Here is a 12,785-nt window from a genome sequence, read left to right as displayed (position 1 = left end):
AAGTTATCAACTCTTATCTTACTTAGTAGCTCATCTTATTTTAAGATGCTCCCCCTTAGGATAATCTCCTTTCTCACTTCATCTATTTCATATTATCCTTCTACCATCTCAACATCTCATCATATGATGGAAACACTTCAACAATACATTACTCTCCTCCTTTGACTATACTTCTTCTTTTCATTATATAGTACTTGTACTTTTTCCTTTCTCACTCTCCCTTTAACAATAATCATCACTAAATCACTCCATTAGCATTCTCCACCTATATATTTTAGTCTTTAACCATATATCTCCCCATTTAACAACAATTCCAAAGGTGAGATGTATTAGATTTCCACAATCCATGCTAATGTGCTATCAAATTTCTGGATTTGATTGTGTATAATTTTTTTTTTTTTTACATCAACATTTCGGATCATACTACATGATCCATCACTAGGATGCTAGAGAGAAAAGAGAACATGGAATTTATTTTTTTCATGTTCTCTTTTCTCTCTAGCATCCTGATGATGGATCATGTAGTATGATCCGAAACATTGATGTAAAAAAAAATTATACACAATCAAATCCAAAAATTTTATAGCACAATTCCAAAGGTGTCAATGTTACCGTGAAAAAAATCCTACACCCTTGTTGGTATGATATTTGTAATCTTGTCATTGTTGGTCAAAACCCTATTCTCTTATATTATGTTGTATGATATGTTTAGGTAAGGAAATTTCTATCAGATTATATTGCATTTTCAAGGACATTACAAGCTTAACTTATCAAATAAGTTAAGGTATATCAGTGTGAAAAGAAAGAAGAGGTCAAAGGAAGCTTATGGAAGTTTTTAGAAACTCTAATTAGGTTAAGAAATGAAAAGGAGGTTAGAAAGTGAAATGAGTGAATAAAAATGAAACAAAGAAGAAAGAGGTGTGTGAAGAGAGAGAGAGAGAGAGAGAGAGAGAGAGAGAGAGAGAGAGAGAGAGAGAGAGAGAGAGAGAGAGAGAGGAAAAGAAGCTATCAGAAGTGGGAGTGCAGTGAGAAGCTATTTAAAAGGTAAAGCCATTGGTGAAGTCGCATAGATAACAAACTATTGGAGGGAGAATAGTAAGTGCAAGGAGAAACATAAATATAAAGTAGAGGAAATGAAAATATAGGTCAATCTCTTTTTATTTTACTTAACCAGTTAATCAACAAGATTGTAAAATCCTTTTACAAGGTGGTGTTTAACAATACTTTGTAGTTCTTACTTTTTGAACTCATTTTGAAAATCCCTTACTTGGATGAACATTGTAATAGTGGGAGTAAATCTCTTAGCAAAGTAGTCTTTAATAATAATTTTGATACTCTTAGCAAGGTATTAGACACTTTGAGTAGAGTGTAGTCATTTAGAAAATGAAATCATTGTAAGCTCTTAATCAAGGACCTTATTATTGTAGTGATGAGTTGTAGGTATTATCTCCACTATAGTTTTTCCCTTTGACCAAGGGTTTTTTCCTATACCAAAATTAGTGTGTTATGTGTTTTAAAGTTTATGGTTTGGATGTTTGTTTCATTTTTTCTATTGAAGTCATATTAACTATTGGTTTACCTAGAAGATAAAAAGGACACTATTGTTCAAAGTACTAAGTTACAACCCCCCACCCCCCTCCCCCCCCCCCCCCCCCCTCCATTTCTACTTTCCCTACTTATAGCTATCAAAAATAAATACATTTTTTTTTGTGTAGTTTTACCTTGCACTTTCCATGTACTAAATACTTATATTTTATCCCATCATTTTCACAACCTTGGGTATCTCCTAACGAGTGAACTTTGCATCAAATCACAAATAGATTTTCTAATAAAGTATGAATTGATGCAGCATGCATCTTCCTCTAGTGAACATTAGATAAGGGAATGACCCCTAGTTTACCTCTTAGATATTCAAAGGTATCCTTATTTCATGGCCTAGAAAATATATCATCAATTTGTTCCTTTGACTTCACATACTCTAGCTGTACTTGTTTCTCCTGAACTTTTTCTCTCAAATAGTGATATGTAGTAGATATATGCTTTATTTTTTTAATGCATCACCATATTATTTGAAATATTTATAGTACTTGTTTTGTCACAATAGATTGTTACAAGATCAATCACTTACTCTTGCATACCTTCTAGTAATTATTTGAACCACACAATGTTAGAGAAATTGATTGTAGTTGCTACATATTCTACTTTAGTAGTAGAATATAAAATACAACTTTGTTTCTTTCTTATCTATGTCACCAATATTTCTCCTAAGAAGAAAGATCCTCCACTTGTGTTCTTTCTATCATCCATAATTTCTTCATAATCAACATTAGTGTAGGATCTATTAGCATGAATGCTAATGATACATTGGGGAAGTATCCTAAACATTGGAAAGTATTGATATGTTGTATTCATGATTGTATTCGTCATTGATGTCAACATAGTAGTAATTTTGTTAAGACTAGAAAAATAGTAGTTAGTAATCTTAAGATATGAAAAAGATGAGGACATTTCAAATGATGTGTAGTGGAGGAAATGTTCCTGAGGTTATCCTAATGACATGGATAAAAGGATTAAGTCTGATTTGATGGTGTACAGAAGTTACACTCAATTTGCTAGAAGTAGTGCAGAAACAAAGAATTAGAAAATTGAGTTATGGTGATCTATTGCTATCTTTCATCTGAGATGTAATGAAGAGATGCATAGTTGCACAATGATAGAGAATGTTCATATGATGACACCTGTATATGTGAAAATGTGGGCTATGCTAACACACACACTTCAACATGGTCCTTATTTGTGAATTCATCCCAAAATGAACATTGGATTATTCATCTGAAAATTAACCAGCAAGGCACCTTGTTTCCTTCTATCTAAAGGGAATTGTTTATTAGATATCCTCAAATTTGAGGTGTTAAGAAACCATACCCTCTAAGAATGAAGGATTTAAGAAATGAAATTAATCTATATGATTATGCTGATTAAGCTAGAATGAGAAATGCATTCTAATCTAAGAACAAGTAAAGGAAACTAGATTAATCATATGCATATTATGGTAAATAAAATTAAGCTAAGGATGGAAATGTATGTAAAATATGAGAAAATGTGAGTATGAATTCTAGTAGCAATTTGATGCAAATTCCAAATTCATCCTCTCCCAAAATGGAGAGATGAGGGTCTCTTAAATAGACTTTCTTGGAATCCATCAATGGTTGAGATCAATTTCAATCAACGGTCAGGATTAAAGGTGAAGTTCAGTCATAAAGGAAGATTCCCAAATTAAAGGGAGTTAACTAATTTAATTTGAGTAGAATAAGGAGTTAATTGATTTAATTTGAGTAGAATAAGGAGTTAACTGATTTAATTTGAGTACAATAAGGAGTTAACTGATTTAATTCCTTTTTGATCAATAGTGAACTGGAAATTTTCCTTTTTTTGAACTGAAGAGAGATTTTGGTGAGATATTTAATTTAATAAAATGAGATATGCTCTCATAATTACCTTTTCTATTTAATTAAATAATCCTTTAATTAATTAGAGACACTTTTCTTATTTAATTAAATAACTTCATTTAATTAATTAAGAATGGCTTCCCATTTAATTAAATAACTTTGTTTAATTAATTAGAAGTAAGTTCTCCATTTAATTAAATAATTTTTTTAATTAATTAAAATAGGCACATTTATTAAATTAAATAAATTCAATTCCATAGTACATTAGCCTAAGATATAATTTAATTTAAATAAAGTATAAATACTTAGTAATTAAATTAAATATTAATCAATAGGTTTAATGTGACTAATATGAGTAAATACTATAGGAATTAAATAATAAGCATGATGAATGTAGATTAGGTTTTTCTACATCTGACAATTAAGTCAAGTAGCGAGTAGCCGAATAAGAATTTGCCTAATGGAATAGGACTTCAGAATTGATTAGAAATAGACCAGAATTGGTTGAGATGACAATGAACCAATTTTGGGGTATTACATTTTGCCCCTCTTTGAATGAATGTGCGAGCAGCATGTTCAATTCAAAGATAATCAAAAAGCATGATGCGAACATGAGATTGGTTCCGAAGTTGATTACACAGAGACCAACTGATAAGGTTTTAAGGATTATCTCTAGATCAGAGCTTAATCCCAAGGAATCCAAGTAGAGCACTTAGATACCTAAGATTGATAGCATTTAAAAGACTATCTCCAGAATGAAGTGTAATCTTTAAGGATCCAGATAGAACGTCTAGATACCTGAAATTGATAAGCATTTAGAAGATTATCTCCATAATGGAGTTTAATCTTCAAGGATCTAGATAGAACACCTAGATACCTAAAATTGAAAGCATTTAGAAGACTATCTCTAGAACGGAGCTTAACCTTCAAGGATCCAGATAGAACACCTAGATACTTAAGATCGATAAAAGATAACAAGGTCCAATCATGAGTTGTAGAATCATCCCCAAAATGAGGCTTGATCCTTAGGAGTCAGGGTTTAGACTATCCCTGTAGACGCTAAAAAATGGTTTGCATCTATGGTTTCATCACTTCTTAATAATAATTTATCCCATTTTCTCATTCTACTAACTTTGATCTTTTGACCAGATTGACCATATTTTGTCATTGGTATCCCCTTTCACATCAATTTCAAATCAACTCAAAATCATATCAAATCAACTCAAAATCACCCCAAATCAACTCAAAATCACTCAAAATCAGTCCTAATCAACCCAAAACATGTCAAACATCTCAAATCAATCATAATTTATCCACTCCTAGGCATTGTTGTGGCTTTTAGTGCCTTGGAAACCTATCAACTTATCAATCTTATCAATCTGACATTAGTACTGTCATGGCTCTCAGTGCTAGGTCAAACTATCATTCATGTCATTTAATCTTTGATATTGTTGAGGCTTTCAATGTCACATCATGACATCATCAACCATTTTAATAACATTGACAATGTTCGACGATGTTATTATGATCAAACCTTATCAATCAATTTCAATCTTGTAGCATTTACAATGTCAGTTAAATGTTACATATCAACCAATTCATGTCATGTGCCCTTGGCATGTTATCAACTTCAATCAATCAATTTGACCATGGCTTTGGTCTACCTTTTCATCATCTTATTCCATATCCATCATTGTCACATTTTCATCAAAGGATACAGTCACATTCATTCAATCAATTTGGCCATTGATTTACTAATTCTCTCTATAGGATTAAATAACCCATAATTTAATTCTATTATTCCTTCTAATTATTCTTCCTAATTATCATCCTCAATTAATTAATTTTATTAATTAATTGATTCATCATCTACAAACCATGGAAATTCTTAATTTCCCAAAGTTCTATTTTCCATCATTAATTCCATTTTCTACTAATTCTTATTTTGTGGAATAAGAGGATTTTTTATTCAAATATTCCATCATCATGACACTTGGATATGACACCTCATGGATTCTCCTTTGACACTTGGCTGAGACTTCTCATAATCAAATATTATTACCTCTTACGCATGTCTCTATTTGGTTTTCTTGTCATAGATTCTTGGCTTTAAGTGGGTTGAGGTGTCTTATGACACGTCATAGATTCTCTTCCACATTTAGCCAAGTTTGAGTTGCATTCATCATAGAATCTCACAATTGGCATATTCTATCATATACATCATAGGAATCTCTTGCCGCATCTCACATCTATGGGTGACAAATCTAATCCCCTCACTTTGAGTGTTGATTATAAAATGAACACTCTTTCTCTCATTTTGGGTCCTTGAATCTGAATGCTGAAATCTTGGATCCGAATGCTTAAGTTTTGAAAGTCCAAATCTTTGAATCTTTGAGTCTCTACTTCTTTGCATGTTGCATTCTTTCTCTCACATAAAATCATACTTCAAGTATTCTAATGGCATTATCCATATCATAGGCTTTGGCTTCAACCTTGTGTGCACTATAGGTGAATTGGAGCTACAATCATTTGGAGAAGAAAGAAGAACATGGGAGCTACAAACGAAAAAGTGGGTTTCTATTTCTTTCTTAATTAGTTTGGGTTACATGGTAGACTAGTGGGTGCTAACATATGTTGATTGAGTTTTTTGATTTGCTCATAGTATGTTATGTATTTTAACCCATTTTTTTGGTCCTACATTTGGTGAACCCGACGTGAACATGCATATCTAACTTGGGTTTTCTTATTTTGTGCTTGTAGGTGCAAGGAAGGAGTTCACTTGGAAGGGTATAACAACTATCTGCTCTTCCTTTTCACACCTAGATTAATTAGGGGGTCTAGTAAAATGCTTATATGCTATTATTTCATGCATTATGTTAGCTTGCTATCCTAGGGTGTACTTTTCTCTGTTAGGGCGCACTTGGGACCCCTAGGAGAAGTTTTAGGAGCCCATAAACCACAAAAATCTCATTTTGCTATTTCCAACTTACCAACTACACCCATCTGGGCCTCGACTACATCATTGACATAGTTTGCACTATTTGGGCACACTTGGGAGTGTAGCTTTGAAAATTTTAGTTTCTGGGTCTTGACTAGGCACCCATTTCCCCACACCCTGCACCTGACTTCCCAACTGCACCCTAAAACTACCAACTATGCCCAACTGGGCCCCAAATATGTCATTGACATAGTTTTCATTGTTTGGGTACACTTGGGGATGTTCAGAGCCATTTTGGCTTTCTGGGGAGCAATTTGGACTGTCGAAGCACACCTAGGTTCATAGTAAGCACATGCACCAATCAAAATCTGCATTTCAAGCTCCTATCACTCTCTAGGACATAGATTAGGTGATTTTGTGTTACTGATGATCTATTTGTAGCATGTGGCAATCTTTGGATGAAGATATGATCTTAACAAACTACTAATGTGTGTGTTTTGCAAGACGTCGTCGAAGACTTTGTGTGTCTTTCAAAACTATGTGTGTGGATTTCCTAGATTAGATAACATTTCATTTGGTGCTTCAAAAGAACCTTTTTCTTTTTTTCCTGGCGTGTCTATAGTGTTAGATCCCTAGGAGTTGCATTGGACGTATCCTCTCCCCTCACCATTCATGGATCTTGGGTGAAAGAGAAATCCATGTAACTTCTATAGGAGGCCTACCTTGGACCAAGATACTCGATATTGGGTATGCTAGGGGATGACCTTAGAGCCGTAATGGGCCAAAGCTAGGTCAACATTCTAGCCGCTATATAAAATTTGATTACGGCAAAAGCTGTGTCGATGATATTGTTGCGTGATAGGTCTCGTATAGTACCCTTGTGGTGCATCAAACTCCAGTTCTCGGGGCTGGAAGACCTTTTGTGGAAGTTTATCATTAACTTGCCGAACGGAATGCCCTTACTAAAAACCATTTTTTAGTGGCTAAAATCCTTTCTATCCACTGGCTCAAGGGGTCACCCATGCCTGTGAAGACATCCTACATTCTCGTGTTCCTTAGTAGAGGCAACAATCCCTTGGGAAGTCATTCCCCTTGGGAAGCGGATATTGGTAGCCCCGAGAAGTGAGTGCACTATAAGGGGGAGCCTATGGTGCCAAGATCCTAGGTTGTTTGCTCTAGATAAGCATGATTGAACTTCAATTCAAGTAGGAATTCAGTGGATACAGTCCTAAAAGCCTAGGTTGTGGTGTGTTTGTTAACTTTTTATAATAGCTATTCTTGTCTTAATGTGTCTTGTGTGTGTGTAAAACATAATCAAGATAAAAGCCAAACTTTTAAATTTACACCTTGGATATCATTTGAACTTGTAAAAACATCACACATTTCCAAAACATTTCAATATTTATCAAACTTTGCAAACTTTGGTTCAACACACTCAAACCTTGGAAAACATGTTGACTTGTGCTCCTAAATGTGCTTGGCAAAACGTAGATCTCACACTTGCATAGACTTCACTTGCATTCAACCTAGTATAGGCCTCATTCATGCATCATATAGACTTCATATTTCACCTTTTAGCTCTCATTTAGTATCTATTACCTTTCATATTGCATCCATATAGGTTCAGTTTACTTTCCTTAGTTTTTGCATTCCCATCTCAAAATCAGCACTTTACACTCATCACCTTGCATCCTTGCATACCTATTCATCATATTGACCACTTTATCCATCATTTTGAGTTTCCTAATCATCATTTTGAGCATCCATACTGTCCCTAACACTATTCTCTACCATTTACCTCTTTGTGACATCAATCTTGAAACCATAGCTTTCAGAATTGCCTCAGTTTCAGCCCAGCTTACCAACTATGCCCAAAAACTACCAACTGTGCCCAACTAGGCCCCAACTATGTAATTGACATATTTTTCACTATTTGGGCACACTTGGTGGTCCTGAGATCCAATTTTGGGTACCAAATAACATTTTAGGGCTTCAACAGTGTCCTTAGGTACCTGGTTAGCCCCCCTTGCACTAGCTTGCCCAGATTTGCATTCTACAGCACCTAATCATCATCACCTTCACTTAAGACATCATTATATACATCATAACCTTAATTTTTCATCTCCCAACCCATCCTAACATCAACCCCATCATCCTAGCTTCCTGGCATGTTAGTTTGGTAACCATACCCCTCAGAATCAGCAAACATTCTTCCTAGCTTACCAGCTGCACCTAGAAACTACCAAATGCGCCCAAACTGGCTCCAAGTCTATCAATGATGTATTTAGTACTATTATGGCACACTTGTCACTGTTAGGGAACACTTGGGTACTTGCACGACCATTTTGGGCCTCCAAACTGCACTTTAGGACCCCAAAACTGCATCTAGGAGCCTCTACACCTACCCATTTTGTACTTGACCCAAAACCGTATCCTGTACTCAAAATCCCCTTTTGCATCATAGGAATTGTCTATATCACATATCCACTCAGCATAACCATCATTTCAAGTCCTCAAAATGTCATTTTGAACCCCCAAAACCTTTGAATTTAGTCAAAAATCTAGACAAAGTATAAGTCTTAGAGTATCTCCTAGTGTTGACAGATAATGGATCTTGAATAGTCTTTTTACCTCTTTGCTTATCATTTTCTTTGGTCAAAATATATCTATGTCTTGATATATTTGACTATTTAATCTTTTATCAATTTGATCTTTTCGTCTTTTATCAGTTTTTGGTCAAGATCCAAAGTCCTTTATCACAAGGTTAAACTCTTAGGCAAAATACTTTCAAAAGGTCTAAACTAAGTTCAGAACTTTCCATATACCCTTGTAATAACATAATCATATCCTTAGCATCCCCAAACATCATTTTGACTTACCCTAGTGGTATATCCCCTTCATATTGCATTGATCAAAATCCTTAGCATCATTTTCATTACCAAACCCTATCAAATTGTCCATCAACCAAATTACCTTCTTGAGCATTTACCCTCATTTTGCATGTCCCAAACGTCATTACAAACCCTAGAACATCATCCTTTGCATAGTCTACCTTGCACATACCAACCTTTAGCATCCCTAGAAGGTCCAAAACATAACCCTAATTGTCATTTTGCATACCTTAGAGTCATTTTCATCCCCTCTAGTCAAACTTCAAAACATCACCTTGCATTTGCATTTGCATAACATCCCTAGGACATTTTCACTTTTCACATCAAAACCATAATTCATCTATCATTTCCTCACATTTCATAACATTTCTAAACACTTAAAAATCCCAAAAACACTCATATCTTTCATAACCACCACTCTAAATCACCCAAAACACTCAAAAATTCCATTGTATTTGCACTCTTAGGTATCATGCCAGCACTTACTAGGACACAATCAGCTTAGAGACCTGAGGAACTCTATCAACCTTTGTTTTTTGAGGCACAAGCACAACCAAAACCTCATCCAAGATAAAGAAAGAGCAAGAAAATCCAACAAACCTTTGATGAAGACCAAATCGAGGCATCACAACCATTACTAGCAAACCCCTTGAACATGTATCCACAAGATCCTCATAATCAAGATATGGCACAACAAACCTTGAAAAATTCATCTACCATGAGATTTCCTCCAAACACTTCCCCCACACATGGGATGGTTCAATGGAGTCCTGACTTTCAACCTATATTCGTGCCAATGCCACTAGGAGTAGGAAGTGTACCAACCTCACCTCTAGAAGAACAATCACATTCCTTTGAATTTAGCCCACCTAACACATAAAACATACAACAAGGTACTATACACCTAAGTGATGACTCTGACACTGATTATGGCATCATTGATGAAGAAATGGCTAGGGCATGTCAAGACAAGAGTTTTCGCAAGAACTTCAAACGTTTGGCAGCCCAAGAAATTGTCAAATTTAACCCAAACTTGGAAGGTCCTAGGTCCAAAAATCAAACCAACACAACAATTGAAAACATCCAACCCATGATAAATTTGGACTTAGACAAGGGAAAACAACATTTGGAATTTTCAAACACAATAATGGCACCTATAAGGTCCCATCAAGAACCAACAATCGAAATCTTCCAAAGTACATTTGAACACATCAATGTTAACCCCTTGTTTGATGAAATACCACCAATCCCTAAACACCCCAAAAGGACATTAAGACTTTATTTTAGTCAAATGATGCAACAACAAGATACACCTAAAGGGACCCATGCTCTAGGGATGCTAGACATACCTTCTTTGGAGGAAAATCAACAAAGTACACCTTTTCTTCTAACTTTACCCCATGCTATGACATCAAACACTATGGAGCCTATCATAAATACAACATGTGAAACATAAAGTGCCACCATCCCTATATATGCACAAAGGAAAAGTCTTATTCACATTACACCCATTCCTAACAGGGACACATCTCATAGTCAAGTCAATATGATGTCGCAAGAAGGAACATCTAAAACACAAAGGTACCAAAACAACAATACAAACATGATGTTCAATTCTAAAGGACTTAGTCAACCCCCACAACAACAACAACCTACAGTGGTACAAGGACTCCACACTTCCAAGATACAACCAAGTCTACATCCACCTAACACACATCCCACATATCAACAACAACATCAACTGCAATGACAACAACCTCAAGTGGGGCAAACATCCAACATTCCTAATATGCAATCCCATGTGAGCCCACTTGACTTACACACAATTTATCAACAACAATTTCAGCAGCAATCCCAACAACAACAAGCAACGTTTGCTAAACAACAAGAGCAACTCAAGCAATAGTTGGAATACCAAAGACACCTTGAGCAACAAATTGCATACCAACAACATTTGTTACAACAACAACATGTGCTACAACAACCTCAACAAATGCCTCTACAACAACAATTGCATACATGGTCTCACATACAACCAATAGAGGTATCCCAAAAACAACCACAACACATGGTACAACAATCGCAGTCAATCCCACAATAAGTGCCACATCAAATACCACAACAAGTTCCCCAACAACAAGGACCTTTCTGTCTTTGAGGTGCCAACTTACCTCCACCACCAAGTGACACTTCATCAGACTAATTAGACACAGAAATGTCAGAACCAAGTAGACATAGTTCTCGCCATAGGAAACGGTCTACTCATAGACACAAAAGACTTGAAGGAAAGGCTATCATGCAAAACCAAAATGATGAACTATTACAAAAATTCAAACAACTTTCCAAACAATTCAAGGCATTGGGAGTCCAAAAGAAATAGGCTCTATATACGAAAAGGGACCTACGTCCTAACCCATTCGATAAAAGTCTATATATGCCTCCATTCCCAAAACACTTTGAAGCTCCAAGGTTTGAAAAATACCAAGGAAAAGGCAACCCTATTGATCACATCTAAGAATTTTGTGCTTCATGTACTGAACTCAGTGATGAACCCACTTACCTTATGAGATTGTTCCCTCATTCTTTAGGTGGGCCTGCACTTGAGTGGTACTCCAAACTTCCTGGTAATATCAAATCTTGGTCAGAGCTAGCAGAAAATTTTATCTTCCACTTTACCTTTAACATCACAAATGAGGTGACACTTTCTAATTTGTGCTCAACTAAACAAAAGATAGGAGAATCATTCATCACATTCTTACTGTGTTGGAGAAGCTTAGTTAGTCAATGCTCATTAGACATCCCTGAAGAACAACAAGTACACTTGTGCATTGAAAACTTAGTCCCTGACTTAATGTATGAACTCAAAATCAAGAGTCCAAGCACCATTTCTAAACTAATGAAAAAAGGGGCTAGTATTGAAGATGCTCTTATCCATAAGGGAGTCCTCAAGATAAACAAAGAAAACACAAACACCAACTCGTCTAATGACAAGCCAAAATTTTTCTCCAAAAAATAGAATGTGACTAATGATGGTATTGTGGATGCTCGCACAATTAGCACATCACAACCTCAACTAACTTTGAAAGGTGTAAACCCTACAAATTCACAAACTCCTAATCAAACAACACCTCAACAACAAAAAATTGAGACATCCACACAAGACAAAAGACATCCTAGAACCAAAGACAAGGAATTCACACCATTGGGAATACCACTTGAGACTGCATTACAACAGTTACTAAGTAATAACTTCCTGCAGCTACCCCCAATCAAAGATGAACCATTGACTAAAGTTGATTGGTGGGATGACAAAAAGTATTGTAATTACCATCGCACCAAAGGAAACAAGACTTCATCATGCTTCCAACTGAAACATGCAATACAAGACCTTATTGATAATGGTGTCATCACAATTGATCCATCACTGTTAGCATCCAACTCTGATCACACTATTTTCAAAGATCCTTTGGGTAATCATGACAAATAGAAACCCTCAAGTTCAAAGTC

This window comes from Cupressus sempervirens, chromosome 7, assembly GCF_028749045.1.
Source record: "Cupressus sempervirens isolate cs-2001-9-10 chromosome 7, ASM2874904v1, whole genome shotgun sequence".
NCBI lineage: Eukaryota > Viridiplantae > Streptophyta > Pinopsida > Cupressales > Cupressaceae > Cupressus > Cupressus sempervirens.
This window is presented reverse-complemented; position numbering follows the sequence as displayed.